The 19,069-nt window shown below is 36.5% G+C and overlaps 1 protein-coding gene and 1 non-coding gene across 2 annotated transcripts in view; both read right to left on the reverse strand.

Moving 5' to 3' along the window:
- The window catches only part of FBXL17 (F-box and leucine rich repeat protein 17), a 512,147-nt gene that overhangs the window by 438,800 nt on the left and 54,278 nt on the right, over positions 1-19,069 (reverse strand). The window lies entirely within an intron of this gene.
- On the reverse strand, positions 10,103-10,174 carry TRNAS-GGA (transfer RNA serine (anticodon GGA)). Its single transcript has one exon. It is a non-coding gene; the product is annotated as a tRNA-Ser (tRNA).

Raw genomic sequence — 19,069 nt, forward strand, 5'->3', positions numbered from 1 at the left:
TCAAAGTCAGAGCAATTTAGCAAGAAAAAGAGATTAAAAGTATCCAAATTAGAAAGAAACAAAATTATCTCTGTAGAGTATAAGATCTTATACATAGAGTACCCTAATATTAAACTAAAAAATAATCTATTAAATTAATTCAGTATAGCAGAGATGTACAAAATCAAAACAAAAAAATCAGTTTTATTTCTCTAGGCTAATAATGAAAAATCTGAGAATGAAATTAAGAAAATAACTCTATTTATAATAGCAACAAATGGAAAATATTTAGAAATAAAGTTAACCAAGGGGTTTTAAGAATTGTATACTGAAAACTACAAAACATTGCTTAAAGAATTAAAGTTGACACAAATAAATGAAAAGACACCCTGTGTTCACAGACTGGAATATTTAAAATGTCAATACTACTCAAATGGATAAATATAGGTTTAATCAAAATCTCTACATCATTTTTTGTAGAAACAGAAAAATCTATCCTAAAATGCACATGCAATTTCAAGGGACCCCAAACAGCCAGAGCAATTTTGAAAAAGAACAAAGTTGGAGCTCTCACACATCCTGATTCAAAAAAATTATTATAAAGCTACAGTAATCAAAAGTATAGATAGTACCATCACAAAGACAGACATATAGATCAATGGAAAGAACAGAAAACCCGGAAATAAGTCCTCACATACACAGTCAAATGATTTTCAACAATGTGGCAAGACCATTCAATGGGGGAAGAACAGTCATTTCAATAAATAGTGCTGAGAAAACTGGATAACTACATGCAAAAACAAAATTAAGCTGGACCCTTCCTTTACATCATATCCAAAAGTTAACTCAAAATAGATCAAAGACCTCAACATAAAATTTAAACTATAAAACTCTTAGGAAAAACCATAGGGGGAAACTTTCATGATACTGGATTTGGCCGTGATTTCTTGAATATGACACCAAAACCACAGGCAATAAAAGTAAAAATACCTATGTTGGGCTACATCAAAACTTAAAAGTCTATGCATCAAAGGAAACAATCAACAGAGTGAAAAAGTAACCTATTCATTGGGAGAAAATATTTTTGAATCATATATCTGATAGCATGTTAATAATCAAAGAACATATAAAGAACTCCTACAGCTCAACAACAGCAAGAAAATAACCCAATTTTAAAATGAGCAAAGGACTTCAACAGACATTTCTCGAAAGATATACAAATGGCCAATAAGCATATGAAAAGATGCTCATTATGGACATACAAATCAAAAGCACAATGAGATAATAAATCACATCCATTAAGATGGCTAACACCAAAAAACAAACATGGATTCCTTAGATTCCACTTATATGAGATAAAGGAATCGAATTCATAGGGATAGAAAGTATAACGGTGGCTCCCAGGAACGTGGGGTTGCTTTGCTGCTAAACTGGTATAAAATTTCAGTTTTATAAGATGAATAGTTCTAGAGAATGGTTGCACAACAATGGGAATGTATTTAACACTGCTGATCTGTACACTTTAAAAGGTTAAAATGGCAAAAGTTATGTTACGTATGTTTTAAAATTAAAAATAAAATGATTTTTAAAAGCGGTAAAGGCTAATAGAAGGCACGCTTTCTCATGCAGTGTCACCATCAAACTCACTCAAGAAAAAAAAAAGTGACCAACCAAGAAGCATCACCTCTATCACCAAAACCTTACCAAAGAAGAATGTAAGAATTCTTAACAAAGTAAAACAATCCAGAAGGGTAAAACATGACAACATAAAACACTCAGCAAGAGGATTTAGGCAAAAATGTGATCTTAAAAATAAGTAAAAGTCCTAAAGAGTAAGTAGAATTTATTTTGGCAAGAGGGAAAGAAATAGTATTCCAGAGATGAGAAGAATAAACAAAGGTGACCACTATGAAAAATAAGAACAAAGTGGAAGATGAATATTAAGATGGCAGGTTCTACCTCATCATCCACAATAAAACTTTAGTTAGTTTGCAAAAAAAAAAAAAAAAAAAGTACCATTTTTGAGACACAGAGTAAATATCTTACTGATTCATTTGAAATTGGTTTACAGGTAAACCCTAAAGGGAAGACGGTGGCATCTGGCAAGCTTAAGAAAATAACTGCACTGCGGACACAAAAGCTAAAGGGCCTCGAACAAAAGAATGAGCAGCAGGACAGAGGAAGCAAGGCGTCAGTCAAGACAGTGAAGGGTAAGTCAAGCCCAGGGCATGGAAGAGAGCAGGACAAGCAATGTGTGACGGTGGCTCCCAGGGGCTTGGGGCTGCTTTGTTGCTTAACTGGTATACAATTTTCAAGGCTATAAGACAAACAAAATCCATTCATTCAAAAATTACTTTTGAACAACTTCTATGTGCCTGGCATTTTCTAGGCAGAAGATACATCTATGAGCTACCTACTCTGGAGTTTACACTCTAGGAGAGGAATATGAAACACAAACAGTAACGAAGGAAAAAACAGCTGATACTAGCCAAAAGTTTTACACAAGACACAAAAGCAATCATCATTAAGGAGAAATGATAAATCTGACATCCTCAAAACTAAAACCTGTTCTTCAAGGGAAAATGAAAGGAAAAGGAAAGACACAGACAAGCAAGTAACCACAATGCATATATTTGACACAAGAACTTGCATCTAAAATATATAAAGAACTTACAAATTGATAAAAGAAATCCAAAATTTTTGAAAATATCTGTACAGACACTTCACTAAAGAAGTGAGAGTAATGGCTAACATGCACAATTAAAAGGTGCTCAACATCATTAGACATCAGGGAAAAGCAAACGAAAACCACAGTGAGATACAACCACACGTCCACTCAGACTGGCTAAAATGTAAAAATCAGACATTGCCACCACTAGTGAGGATGGAGCATGAACGGAGCATCAGACACCTTTGGAAGGACCAGAAAACAAGTAGTTTACAAGTGTTCTGTAAAATCCTTTGCCAGTTATTCATAGAGTGAAATTTAAGTGACACAAACTACATGACCCAGCCATATCAAACCTAGGCATTCACTCAAGAGAAATGAAAACCTCTGCCCATTAAAGATTTCTTCATGAATATTCATGAAAAGTTTATATTTAAGAGTTGAAAAACTGGAAACAACCCAAATGTCCATTAACAGGTAAATGGATAAAAAAATTATTGTTTCTTTATACTTTGCACCCAAATATCAAATTAAGTAGAACATACTAGGTACGTTGTGAACAGTACTAGTAAACAGTAATTAACTACAAAAATGCACAGCGTGTACTTAGGAACTATCGTCAACAATCTCTGAACTACAAACGGATCCAGACTTAGACTGAAGATGAGTCAGAAAAGAGCTAAGCAGAGTCAGAAAGAACAGGCTCCATATATACACAGTAAAAGATGCAGAATCAGATCAATGCAAAAGCCTGACTGGACTCCACACACAGCAGTCATGAGCCAATAAACTTCTTACTGTTTAACCGGGTTGAGTCAGGTTGTCTATTACTTGCAATAAAGTGAATCATAGATGATACGATTTAGCTCATACTTCAGTTCAGCTCAGTTGCTCAGTCGTGTCCGACTCTTTGCAACCCCATGAATCACAGCACGCGAGGCCTCCCTCTCCTTCACCAACCCCCAGAGTTCACTCAAACTAATGACCATCGACTCAGTGATGCCATCCAGCCATCTCATCCTCTGTCATCTCCTTTTCATCCTGCCCCCAATCCCTCCCAGCATCAGAGTCTTTTCCAATGAGTCAACTCTTCGCATGAGATGGCCAAAGTATTGGAGTTTCAGCTTTAGCATCATTCCTTCCTTCCAAAGAACAGCTAGGACTGACCTTCAGAATGGACTGGTTGGATCTCCTTGCAGTCCAAGGGCCTCTCAAGAGTCTTCCCAACACCATAGTTCAAAAGCATCAATTCTTTGGTGCTCAGCTTTCTTCACAGTCCAACTCTCACATCCACATGTGACCACTGGAAAAACCATAGCCTTGACTAGACAGACATTTGTTGACAAAGTAATGTCTCTGCTTTTGAATATGCTATCTAGGTTGATCATAACTTTCCTTCCAAGGAGTAAGCATCTTTTAATCTCATGGCTGCAATCACCATCTGCAGTGATTTTGGAGTCCCCAAAAATAAAGTCTAACACTGTTTCCACTGTTTCCCCATCTATTTCCCATGAAGTGATGGGACCGGACGCCATGATCGTCGTTTTCTGAATGTTGAGCTTTAAGCCAAATTTTTCACTCTCCTCTTTCACTTTTATCAAGCGGCTTTTTAGTTCTTCTTCACTTTCTGCCATAAGGGTGGTGTCATCTGCATATCTGAGGTTATTGATATTTCTCCCAGCAATCTTGATTCCAGCTTGTGCTTCTTCCAGCCCAGCGTTTCTCATGATGTACTCTGCATATAAGTTAAATAAGCAGGGTGACAATATACAGCCTTGATGTACTCCTTTTCCTATTTGGAACCAGTCTGTCATTCCATGTCCAGTTCTAACTGTTGCTTCCTGACCTGCATACAGATTTCTCAAGAGGCAGGTCAGGTGGTCTGGTATTCCCATCTCTTTCAGAATTTTCCACAGTTTATTGTGATCCACACAGTCAAAGGCTTCGGCATAGTCAATAAAGCAGAAATAGATGTTTTTCTGGAACTCTCTTGCTTTTTCCGAGATCCATTGGATGTTGGCAGTTTGATGTCTGGTTCCTCTGCCTTTTCTAAAACCAGCTTGAACATCTGGAAGTTCATGTTCACATATTGCTGAAGCCTGGCTTGGAGAATTTTGAGCATTACTTTACTAGTGTGTGAGATGAGTATAACTGTGCAGTAGTTTGAGCATTCTTTGGCATTGCCCTTCTTGGGACTGGAATGAAAACTGACCTTTTCCAGTCCTGTGGCCACTGCTGAGTTTTCCAAATTTGCTGGCATATTGAGTGCAGTACTTTCACAGCATCATCTTTCAGGATTTGAAATAGTTCAACTAGAATTCCATCACCTCCACTAGCTTTGTTCATAGTGATGCTTTCTAAGGCCCACTTGACTTCACATTCCAGGATGTCTGGCTGTAGGTGAATGATCACACCATTGTGAGATCGATTTCCATATTCTCCATTAAATAGTAGGAGGATTTAATTGCTAATGATGGGAGCTTATGGCAAAGAAAATGATAGGAATTCATGAAAAAAAAGTAACAGACTGGAATAACCACTGTGGATAATTTACTAGGAGTACAAAATATAAAAGCAGTAAGAAACACAGATAGAATGCATGGCAAAAACCACCACAATATTATTAAGCAATTAGCCTTCAATTAAAATAAATAAATTGAAAAAAAAGAAAAAGAAACAAAGTGTTTTGAAAAAACCACAAATACTAGGGGTTAAAATAACGCTTTCAAAAATTCCCTGTAAGACGGAAGGCTGACTGGGCCCTATCAAATGTGCAAAATGACCAACAGTTACTTCTACCACTTGCCAAACTGCTCAACAACAACAATGTTCACCACCAGCAAACTTCTGGCAATGACTCCATTCCAGGTTTTCTTTAGTCAGAGAGAGAGAGAAGTGGAACGGCAGTTGGGAAGTTAACAAGAAAAGAAACGTTTAACTCTTACACATTAAATGTTTAACTTAATTACGAAATGCTATCTGCCAAGATGCCTTGTTGGATGATACATATACACCATCTCAATCCACGTAACTTCATCAAAGGTCAAGCAGAGTAAACGGTATCATCTCCAATTTAAACACCTATTGTTGCTCAGTTGCTAAACTGTGTTAGGCTCTTTGCAACCCTTGGACTGTAGTATGCCAGGCTTCCAGGTCTTCACTATCTCCCAGAGTTTGTTCAAACTCCTGTCCATTTAGCCTAAGGAAATCAAATCTTCAAAAAATTTAAATCCAAGTGCTTAAGAAATCCGGAACTTGTGACCTGTTAATTGGTCATGCTGGGATGGGAATCCACACGTCTCTGACACAGAAGCTACCTTGCTCAGCCTGTTGACAAGAATAAGCACTAAGAGGTGTCATTGGTTCCTCTGTCTGACCTGCCGCCCTAAGGGAGGGCATCAGTCACTTCTCACGAGAAAACATGTCCCTTAATGACAGAACAGAACACAGGAGCAGCAAGGGGTCCCTAAAGCACGTTCTTTACTCTTACCCCGCCTCTCAGTATAAACTATCTCATGTTCTCAGAAACTCCAGCAGTGGACACGTCACTATTTGAAAGAAAAACAGAAACACCTGGCAGAGAGATGAAGGATAGTATGTAGAGAAGACATGCTTCTTAGTCTTTTGAAAATTATCAACAAGATATCATAAAAAGGGTACATATGAAAATATATTCTTCTGCTAGAAAACCACTGAAATTTATAGGCATTATCATTTCTAATGGGGAACAAAAGGAAAGAGTCAAAGTATTCAGCAATACTGAAGTCTGTAGAACAGAATATGTGATGTACCTTTTTGAATTAAAATGTATGTCTTCAGAAAACTAAAACAGAACTGTCATATGAGCCAGCAATTCCACTGCTAGGCATTCAGTTCACTTCAGTCTATCAGTCGTGTCTGACTCTTTGCAACCCCATGGACGGCAGCACGCCAGGCTTCCCTGTCCATTACCATCTCCCAGAGTTTACTTAAACTCATATCCATGGAGTCAGTGATGCCATCCAACCATCTCATCCTCTGTTGTCCCCTTTTCTTCCTGCCTTCAGTCTTTCCCAGCATCAGGGTCTTTTCCAGGGAGTCAGTTCTTTGCATCAGGTGGCCAAAGTACTGGAGTTCCAGCTTCAGCAACAGTCCTTCCAATGAATATTCAGGACTGATTTTGCATAGGATGGACTGGTTGGATCTCCTTGCAGTCCAAGGGACTCTCAAGAGTCTTCTCCAACACCACAATTCAAAAGCAGCAATTCTTCAGCACTCAACTTTCTTTATAGTCCAACTCTCAAATCCATATATGACAACTGGAAAAACCACAGCCTTGACTAGACAGACCTTTGTTGACAAAGTAATGTTTCTGCTTTTTAATACACTGTCTATGTTGGTCACAACTTTCCTTCCAAGGAGTGTCTTTTAATTTCATGGCTGCAATCACCATCTGCAGTGATTTTGGAGCCCCCCAAAACAAAGTCTGACACTGTTTCCCCATCTAATTGCCATGAAGTGATGGGACTGGATGCCATAATCTTAGTTTTCTGAATGTTGAGCTTTAAGCCACTTTTTCACTCTCCTATCTCACTTTCATCAAGAGGCTTTTTAGTTCCTCTTCACTTTCTGCCATAAGGGTGGTATCATCTGCATATCTGAGGTTATTGATATTTCTCCCGGCAATCTTGATTCCAGCTTGTGCTTCTTCCAGCCCAGCGTTTCTCATGATGTACTCTGCATGTAAGTTAAATAAGCAGGGTGACAATATATAGCCTTGACATACTCCTTTTCCTATTTGGAACCAGTCTGTTGTTCCATGTCCAGTTCTAACTGCTGCTTCCTGACCTGCATACGGATTTCTCAAGAGGCAGGTCAGGTGGTCTGGTATTCCCATCTCTTTCAGAATTTTCCACAGTTTATTGTGATCCACATAGTCAAAGGCTTTGGCATAGTCAATAAAGCAGAAACAGATGTTTTTCTGGAACTCTCTTGCTTTTTCGATGATCCAACAGATGTTGGCAATTTGATGTCTGGTTCCTCTGCTTTTCTAAAACCAGCTCGAACATCTGGAAGTTCATAGTTCATGTATAGCTGAAGCCTGGCCTGGAGAATTTTAAGCATTACTTTACTTGCGTGTGAGATGAGTACAACTGTGTGGTAGTTTGAGCATTCTTTGGCACTGCCTTTCTTTGGGACTGGAATGAAAACTGACCTTTTCCAGTCCTGTGGCCACTGCTGAGTTTTCCAAATTTGCTGGCATATTGAGTGCAACACTTTCACAGAATCATCTTTTAGGATTTAGCTCAACTGGAATAGTTGAATAGTTGGAATTCCATCACCTCCACTAGCTTTGTTTGTAGTGATGGTTCCTAAGGCCCACTCTAGGATACTACTCAGCCATGAAAAGGAATAGAATTCTGCCATTTGCTACAATGAGAATGGCCCCAGAGGGGCTATTTTGCTTGGCGAAATGAGACAGAGAAAGACAAACACTCTATGTTATCATTTACATGTGGAATCTAAAAATATAAACAAATGCCTATAACAAAACAGAAGCAGACTCACAAATATAAAGAAGAAACTAGTTGTTGGCAGTGTGAAGATGGCAGAGTGGGAGAGGACAGGACAGGGGTATGGGATTTATGAGATATGAGCCGCCATGCATGGAATAAATGGGCAACAAGGATACACTGTACAGCACAGGGATATGTAGCCACTGTTCTGCAATAACTTTAAATGCCATATATCGAGAAAAACACTGCATCACTATTTCTGAAATTAAAATAATATTGTAAGTCAACTCTACTTCAATTTAATTTTTTAAATAAAAAATTTTAAAGGAATGATAGACAAATAAATATATATATATACATATTTGCATGTGCATTAAAAGTTTTCCAAAAATAATTGTCAGATGGATTAGCAGGAAGTTTTCATTTTGTACTTTTCTATACTTATAGAATTTTTTAAACGTGCATGAAGATTTTTTCTGACAACAAGGGTTATTTAAGCTTCTTACAGTTCTTAGTATTTTGTAAGATCCTCTCAAATATTCTTTTAATTACAGTTCACTTTCAATATTATTAATAGTGTAATAGATAAATGACTATGGGAAAAGTGTCACTATTCATTTAATATAAGACTACCACTTTTACATAAACTGCCTGAGGTAATGGGCTTCCCAGGTGGCGCTAGTGGTAAAGAACCAGTCCACCAGTACAGGAGATATAAGAGACACAGGTTCAGTCCCTGGGTTGGGAAGATCCCCTGGAGGAGGGCATGGCACCCACTCCAGTATTCTTGCCTGGGAAATCTCATGGACAGAGGGGCTTGGGGGGCTATGGTCCATAGGACTGCAAAGAGTCAAACACAACTGAAGCAACTTAGTACGCATGAGTGTTCAGTACAAATGACCAAACACCTCCCAGGGATTTTCCCAAAGTTGCTCAACTAAGATACAGAATCCTTATATAAACCTGAAAGTGAAAGTGAAAGTGAAGTTGCTCAGCCGTGTCTGACTCTTTGCGACCCCGTGGACCACAGCCCACCAGGCTCCTCAGTCCATGGGATTCTCCAGGCAAGAAACTGGAGTGGGGTGCCATTTCCTTCTCCAAGGGATCTTCCCCACCAACAGATCGAACCCGGGTCTCCCGCATTGCAGGCAGACGCTTTAACCTCTGAGCCATCAGGGAAGCCCCATTATATATATATATAAACCTACAGCTCCCTAATTCAAACCTCAAAGCACTTTCCATTACACCATACTGCCTATTCAAAGACAAAGGTGTTTTAAAGTTAAAATAAACTTATATAAGTACTTCAGTTTGTATTTAGGTATATCCCTCCTCTTTCCAAAAAGGAATTGAGACAGTTCGTGGAAATCCACCCTACAGGAGAAAAACAAGTAGAAACTGAGGCAGTGGAAAATGGGGGTTAAAACGAAAAAGTTATTCTATAGTAAAGAGAGAAATTCTGAGTGCTTTTACATCAATTACTATGTTTCTTGATTTCTAAGATATCAAAGAAAAGAGGGAAATGAGGCCACAATATCATTCATAAAATTCACAGTAGTAAGTCATAAAGGAAAGCAATTGCTCAGAATCTAGCTATCCCCAGCATCAAGCCCAGAGAGACTATATAACTGAGGGTCCTTATGAGGGAGGACTCTGTGTGATAGAGATGGCAAAGTCCTTACAAATATACTAATAATAATTAAAATAAACAAAATAATGCCAAAAACTCAATTCATAAGATTTAATTTTTCAAGTACTGCTACCCATATACTATTACAGCTCAATGGAACAAATCTACCTTTAACAGCAAAGTCTTCTTTAAAAGCTAGCAAGTCATTTTAATGAATATACCATGTTTTCTTTGTGACCCCATAGACTGTAGCCCACCAGGCTCCTCCCTCCATGGGATTCTCCAGGCAAGAGTACTGGAGTGGGTTGCCATTTCCTTCTCCAGGGGATCTTCCCAACCCAGGGATTGAACCTGGGTCTCCTGCATTCCAGGCAGTCGCTTTAACCTCTGAGCCACCAGGGAAGCCCATACCATATACTAGCTCGTTTTAATTTTAATCTTCAAAATATTTCACCTTAGTTTGGTAACTAACTTAGAGGTTATCATCATTAGCAAAAAAAATATCTAAACACCATTATTTTCATATTCTTAAAATGTAGTTTTCAACATAAGAAAGGCTGAGTCCAAGCTCTAACGCAATGGTCTTGCCGAGGCAATGGTACTGTCCTCCCCAGTGGGCTCATCCACAGGTAAACAGGATGGAAAGAAACTGCTCGTGTTAACTGAGTTACTTTATAGTAAGCAGGCTGGCACAACCCAAGGAAACCTGGGTCTAGAAGCACAGGGCAGTGTGTGTGGTTGTTTGGTTGCTAAGCTGTGTCCGACCCTTGGGACCCCATGGACCTTAGACCACCAGGGCTCCTCTGTCCATGGGATTCTCCAGGCAAGAATACTGGAGTGGGTTGCCATTTCTCCAGGGGATCTTTGCAAACCAAGGATCGAACGCACATCTCCTGCAACAGCAGGTGAATTCTCTACCACTGAGTCACCAGGGAAGCCCACATATGAGGTTATTACTCAATAAACACTTAATGAATGAATAAGTGAATGGGAGGAGATTGGACTTACGGAAAATAATTGATCCACGTAGTGTACAACCATGAAGGAGCTAAGGAAAACATATTTTCCAGAATTACACCACTTGTAACTTTAGCACTATTAACCTGTTAACTTCCAGGCTTTCAATATCATTTTCTAGGGTATAAAATGTCATTCCACCCTCTAACCTTTGCCTCTAATTTTAGCTTCTCTTTCCCCAAATATTATAAATCAATGTATTTAATAATTTTTTTCCAATAAATTACCTAAATGATTGGTCTACACTGAGAAAAACCAAAGGAACTAGACCAAAACTAAACCACCAAATCTTCCTGAAGCTATCTGACACTTCTAAGAAGCAGGCAAGGGATTTACTGCTCCACTTCTTCAGGTATGCCTCACGTTATAAGACACTGAACAAACCTCAATGGAATGAATTGCATGCAGCTTCTCAAACTATAACCCTAAACACTTAATGCCAGCTGTATTTATCACTCAAGCAATCTCACTAAGATATACTTTAGGGAGCAAAACAAGACAAATCAACACTCAATGTGGACACCTCAGAATCCTTCATAAAGCAAAGAAGCATAATCCACGGAACAAAAAACTCCCTTTTAAATTCAAATTACATTAATTTGAAATTACTTCACTATCTTATATTATTTTGAATATATAGACACAAATATATATATTACATATGTATTTATATATAAGCACACATATACACACACATTTGAGATCGCCATTTAGACTGAAACTCTCTAAAAGTGGAAACTGGTACAAAAATTTATTCCTATTCCACATTCTTACAGATATGATTGGTTGCAACTTCTTCAAAGGAAAAAATGTGTGGCAATCAAAGTTGAAATGTGCTAATGTGACCTCTAAAAACATTTTATTAGTTAGCTCACTCAATATTTACATATCTTTAAACTGACTATTCCTAGGTATACAGAAAATACCTGTGTACTGAGTATGAACTATTCCTAGGTATAATCAACCATATTTGCAAAAATACAAAGGCAGATACGAATATATATATATCTTCACCACCAGGGAAGCCATTCTACAACCAAGTAACTCTAAAATCATCAGAGGCTTCCCTGGTGGCACAGTGGTAAAGAATCCACCTGGCAATGCAGGACATGATTCGATGCTTGGGTCAGGAAGATCCCTTGGAGGAGGAAATGGCAACCCATTTCAGCATTCTTGCCTGGGAAATCCCATGGGCAGAGGAACCTGCTGGGCTACAGTCCAAAGGGTCGCAAAGAGTCTAGACACGACTAAGCACAAAATCAGAGTCTTAAAACCAATATAAATATTTAACAAGCTTTTATTCCCTCAAAAGTTATTATTAAAAAGTCATAAAAGTCAAAGAAATTGAGTACAATGATCTTATTCTTATGAAAGATGACAGTGGTTGGATTTATTAAACTACCAGTGACATACTCTAAACTGGTAAGTAAAACATAAAGGTCATTTGGTAAGGTTAAAATTCACTTACCTCCATATCAAATTAGTAATTAGTTAGATAATCCTGACAAACTACCACTACCACTTAAAAAATAAATGTTCTAACCCATAAATCAAGTAATGGGAATTGCTACAATTGCAGTATATCAAACCTAAGAAGAAAAGACCTCATTTTCCACATTTAGGAAAACAATTTATAAATGGAAGTTACAAAATCCAAGAGACCAACATGGAGCCACTGAACCTTCCATCTAACAATCTAAAAAGAACATAAAAATGCAACAGAGAATATTTTAAAAATTAGATTTAAATAGTATCAAGTTTAAGATTAGAAACATACTTTCCTTAGATTAATTTACTAAATTATATCACTCTTAGATAATATGTTAAAATTTAGATGGTGTAATGAGTCTGTAGTAAGATTTCTTAAATTTTAAAGTTTCAAAAATAGAAATAGAATATTAATTTATAAGACATTTTATTCCAAATGAAATTAATCAAATAGAAATTTATGACACCTGACTCAATGCCAATCTTAGAATTCCTAAGTCAAATTACATACTGAAAAAGGAGACCCTGAATGAAGAAAGGAGATTTATGTCACCTAATTATCAAAAACAGACAAAAATGAAACTTTTGGCAAAGATGAGCAGACAAATTATTAGATTAAAAATAATTTTTTAAAGGCTGTAAATTCTCATTTGAAGACAAATGACTGCTAACTATAAGCCTGGATGAAATTCAGCAGTATTTAGAATACCAAAAATTGGACAGTGAAATCTAGTAGCAGTCAAATCTTTAACCTTAATGTGAAGAAAAACTGAAATTTTTAGAAATATGCCTCAATTGTTAATTTATCCATATAGAAAACTAATGGAAGATAAAAATATCATCCTCTTCCAGACTTTCGTCACATACCTACAAAGATGAAAGGGCACAGAAAAGAACCACATATAAAACCTCAGGGACTGTCTCAGTAAGTTTTCTTTCAAATAATTTGGTTAGAAAGGGTTACCTTAAGACAAAATACAATAATAATTCCTAATAATAACAATAATTTTCCCACTAGGGAGAAAGAGTTAATTCAATTTTTTTTAATTACTTAGTGAAGTTACTTTTGAAATTTTACCACTGAAGGGTCCTACTATGTGCTATGCTTAGCATTTGTTATATACCATTATAATTATATAAATGTTCTGATTAGTTCTAGTTAGATGTTTGAAAGAAAGAGTTTGATGACTTCTCCGCCTGTAGTATACTATATTGAAATCTGCTTGTTCATTAATACTATCTCTAAAGAAATACTGATAACAAAGTTAGTAGGGGTGGGTCTTTATATTCTATAGAGAATGACTCTATAACCTCTAGATAATTAAAATAAATCATTTAAACATCTAAACTGCTCAAGAACTAGGATGTAAAATCTTCTGCACTCCAGTTAAGCTTCCATTCTGACTTCTAATTCACTGTACATCAAAGAAAATCAACTTGCCCTGACACAGAAAAACTATCCCCTTCAGTGATCAGGCAGGTGTTGAGGCCAGAAAGAGAGCCTATTTTCCACAGCCCTTTACCTTGTTTGATCACTGGTTACTTTTGATCTGACACTGCCCTCTCTCTAGTAATGACTTCCCCCTCGTAGACCCTACCTCACATCTGTCAGAAAGAATAAAGAGCATCAAACTGAGAGCTGACAACGCCTATGGGCCAAGCGATGGGCTGCCAACTGAATGCTCCCCAGCTCCCACAATTTCCAATTCAGCTGCTTTTGTTCTGGAAGGTACAGGGTTAGGGTACCAATGACAGCAGAAAGGATTATGCACCAACTGTGAAACCAAGCCTTCTTGAATATGTATTTTTTATCTCTGCTTCTTCATCTTCTTAAATGCTGCAAACTTCATGGTGCTTACTATGAAATACATATTCAACAGGTGCAATAGAAAGTTTGTTTAAATCCTTTTCCAGGAGAAAACAAAGGACACAATGTATTGTAATTCAACTATAAAGCTTTAAGGAAAAAGTTTCAAACCCATGGTGTGAGATTAATAAAGGCCAGCTGTCAAAGAGCATGTTAATTGTAAATGAAACCACAAAAGTTTTACCAGGACCACTACTTAGCACCATACACCATCTAAAATGGGAAGGTCCCCTAAAACAATGTACATATTCAGAAGAGGCAAGGTTTAGACTGTTAAATTGTGGATTCTCACACTAATTTGGTACTAATCAGTACTGAAAATAAGTTCCTCCAGTTCTGTTTAAACAATGTGGTGAGTATATGTAACCTTTAAGGCAGTAATAGCAATAACTTTAAATGCTAGAAATTTAAAAAATTTGGTCAAATACCACTTTGATACCATTTCATTAACAAATTTTCAACTGTCATTAGAATATTGCATGAGTTCTTATATATTCATTAATTAATAACCTTCACACACACACACAGCTCATCAGGCATGCAATAAAAGGATTTGCAGAAAGCAGGTTTAGAGGCCTTCTAAGATCACTTTCAAGGTTAAGTCACTTATTTTTTTTTAAGAAAGGAAAGGTCAGAAGAAGGAAGTACTTGATAAATAATATACCCATGCAAACTTAATATTATAATGCATAAAAACAAATAACTAACTTTAGACATGGATAAATACAAAATCTCAAAGGTGAGGAGTAAGCATTAAGGTGATTACAAGTTAATTCCAATAACTGGAGAAATTAGTATGTACAACAGCTAAAGAAAGATATGCCTTGATGGAGAGAAAGGGGAAAGGCTCTCACATCTGAAGAATGAAACTGTGCCACTGGGCAAATCCATACCCCAACTGATAATGATTTACACCTTTGAAAATGACTGTATCTGAAATATCTCCTATACTAATACTGACCAATAGTCAGCACTATTTTACTCTTCTTAAAAAGAAAAAAAAAAAGTCTATCTTGACTGTAGTAATCTAAAAGTATCATAAAGTATATTATTATAATGTGATAGTTTTAAATAGACTCTAACATATAAAAACAGATGATGCTTATATACACAGTTGGACTGACTTTACAGAAGAAAGTCATCTAAGTACACCAGAAAAAGGTAGCACTTCTAAACTGAAAAAGCACAATTTAATCCAAAGATAAACAATACAGCTTGCTGAGCCAATACTTGCCCAATTTTCTCCTTAAGTTTTCTGAATGCCACTTAATTCTCCAAGAAAATGAAGAAATAAACAACATTATTCTAACAAGATACCTATCTATGCTTCTTTTGCTGTATTCTTTCCCTAATTTTTGATTCTATAAAACTATTAGGACATATTAAAGAACCAAAAGATAATAACACAAATGGAACCAATTCATGATACTTAAAAAATAAGAATATAAAGTATTAAAAATTGTCAGTGTAATCTTCTGCATGGTATATCATGCTGAAAGCATGCAATGTCAATATTCTAATTAAATTTAATGCCAGATATGTTTGATACATTTTCTGGGTACTATGCAATCAAGATATGTATCAAATATTATACTTATCTCTTTCTAACTGCAACAATAAAAGCAAGCTCTTCTAAACAAACATAAATGCAATTTGTTGACTTTCATCTTTTTAAGAAAAATCAAGTGATTAATAATGACAACAGAAAGAGGACCACAATTCTAAGCAAGCTCAAGAGATTTTTGTTAGCGTTTTCTGAAAGCAAGGAAGGAAAACACACTGGCGAAAGCACTGAAGCAACTCAAATACCCTCGATGGAATGCAAACCAAGTATCTACCGGGTAATTCGCAATAAAAAAGAAAACAACTTTAAAGTCACAAGCCTTGATTCAGTTTTTAAAAATCAGTTCTTAAAAGCTACTTAATTCTTGAGGAGGACATACCTCTCTCTTATCTTTGAGGAAAGATTTTACTTCCTCAAAGTATGACTGCCATTTTTCTGGGAAGAACACTAATGAAAATTACTTGACACCACTACAGAATAAATATATTTCACCAGTTTAGCTGTTAATAAAAACTGAACCTTTTATAGTAAAAGGTATATTATATATATATATATACTAAAGTAAAAATAATCATACTTAAAGTGACTGACATGTGCCTCATTAAAGATATTAATTTTTAAGATCTTTCTTTTGGGCACAAAAAGAATTTTTCCAGAAGAAAACCAAATGGACTTCAGAATAGAATGGTTCATCTTAACTAACTGTCCTTTTCAGAAAATTCATAATTTTTAAGTATAAAAAGATTACTTTTTAACCATTTAGTCAAAACATTAACAAATATACAGTCAGTTACTATATACAAATTTTAAAAAAGACATCCCCATTTTTAAGAATCTTACATGATTAGACTGAAGCCTTGAAACCTACAACAAATTATCAATGGATTAATAAGAAATAATAAAGGAAGCTGACAGAGTACTAGAAAGTAATAAATGTGGTTGAATTCTTAAAGAATATTTAACCAAAAAAATCATCGTTTGCTCAGCTTGAACACATACTGGAGGAAAGCAAGATGGCAACAGAGAATGTCGAGTAAACAGACTAGCTGAGAACATCATGAGAACAGAGACAAGTAACCGGAGAAATTTTTGTAGTCGACTCCCACAAGTTCCTGAAATGATGAATACAGTAGTTTAGCAAGAGTATTTCTGAGTTGTAGACATAAAAAATAACAAAGCCAGCCTTTAGAAATGTCTTAAGCCATGACAGAATCCAGTGGAATACACAACATACCATTATCTTTCACACTGTTTTCCTTTAAGTTCTTCACTCATAAGCTTAAAACAATTATAGTTTATGAAAATATATCATAGATTATACAATGGAACTGACTACAATTACATATGATTAAAAAGTACTTATTAATATATCAATATATGTGTGTGTATAAAATTGTGTCCTGCAAGAACTTAAAACATATAAAATATCAAACTATCTGTAAGTGTTAGTCACTCAGTCGTGCCCAACTCTTTGCGACCCCATGGACTGCAGCCCACCAGGCTCCTCCGTCCATGAGATTTTCCAGGCAAGGATACTGGAGTGGGTTGCCATTTCCTTCTCCAGGGGATCTTCCCAACCCAGGGATTGAACCCGGGTCTCCTGCACTGCAGGCAGATTCTTTACCGACTGAGCTACAAGGGAAGCCCCCAAACTATCTATGTGTGTGTGTGAAGTCGCTCAGTTGTGTCCGACTCTTTGCAACCCCGTGGACTGTAGCCCACCAGGCTCCTCTGTCCATGGGATTCTCCAGGGAAGAATACTGGAGTGGGTTCCCACTTCCTTCTCCAGGGGATCTTCCCAACCCAGGGATCAAACCGGGTCTCCCACATTGCAGGCAGACGCTTCATCCTCTGAGCCACCAGGGTCAAATATTTAAAGTTAGCATTAACCTAGTAAACAGGCATGGGACTGTATTTTGGTTCCCACTCAGTGAACCTACAAGTCACGGCTTAACCTAATTATACCTTGTTCTCAGAGGAGTCAAAGCAAAAAACCAGCATTAAATGATGAAGATAATTTTACAATCTGTAGTCATTTGATAGGCATTTTTAAAACAATGAATTTAAATATACACCTTCCTCTTTGTTTTCTCAGAGATATATATTCAATAAGGGGAAAATACGACCCAGGGATCGAACCCAGGTCCCCTGCATTGCAGGCAGACGCTTTAACCTCTGAGCCACCAGGGAAGCCCAAAAAATAAGAATAATCACCCAGACACAGTTTAATTAGGAGTCTGATATATAACTATTTATCTCTGAATTACAGATTCTCAATATATTCACTTATGTATCACATTACAGTGAATGATAAATACCTAGATATTATGCTTAAATCAAAAACAGTCAATGAAAACCTGACAATGGACTCCACAAATTTTCTACTCCCAAGGACTCTCCTGGAGTAACTGATTTCTACCACAGTTTAGAAACCAAAAACAGTGAAGTAGAGGACTCATTAAAGAAAAATACAATATTGGTCTTTTCTGCAACCTAAATTTTATGTGGCTACATAAAATAGGAAGCAATTGGAGGGTTAAAAAATAAGTAATATCAAAATAGTACATATTTCATCTGGCCTCAATTTCTCAGCTACTAAAAACCAGAAGGTACAGTCCAAGGAAAAGATTTCACCCCAATACTCTCATCTGGGTAATTCATTCTAGACCTTTAATAAGAACATGAAGAAAGATAGCAAAAAGAAACAATATAGGTAGTAGGGATAAGCAAACTCTGCAGCAGAAATAGGAACAGTCCTTACCACAGTGTGTCTTAGATGCACTTTCACGACAATGCATCTTTTGATAATAACTATAATAAAATACTTGAACCATCTTATTACCTGGTAGCCAGATTCAACTATAATTTATAAAAGACCTTCTGAAAGGCACATTTTAGAAAAAGAGAAATTCTTCTCCCCTAAAGCCTAATCACGAGAACAGTAAATGGAATTAAGTCTTGCGTATCTTAATACACCAACACCTCTGTGATAGCTATAAGCCAAAACTTCTCACCAGATCTAAGCACCACATCTCACTTGTTGACTGACAGCCTAGAAAGGTAATTGAAGAATGTGTGCTCATAAAAGGCAGACTTAATGTACTCCCAGCATTCCACTGTCATTTAACCTTATAAAGTTTCTATTTGCTAAGTCTAATGATTTGGCTCTTTATCTCAACCCACTTGCCAACACTTGAGCACAGAGACTGAGACAGCACTTTCACATTTATATTTGAGAAATAATTTGATTTGTTCCAAACCTCTTTCTGATTTTTTAATATGCACTCCTAGAAAACGTAAACAAAAACTAACAAAAAGTAAAGTAAACTAAAAAAAAAAAAGGATCTAAACTACGGGGTAT

Source organism: Capricornis sumatraensis, chromosome 9 (assembly GCF_032405125.1).
Source record: "Capricornis sumatraensis isolate serow.1 chromosome 9, serow.2, whole genome shotgun sequence".
Lineage (NCBI taxonomy): Eukaryota > Metazoa > Chordata > Mammalia > Artiodactyla > Bovidae > Capricornis > Capricornis sumatraensis.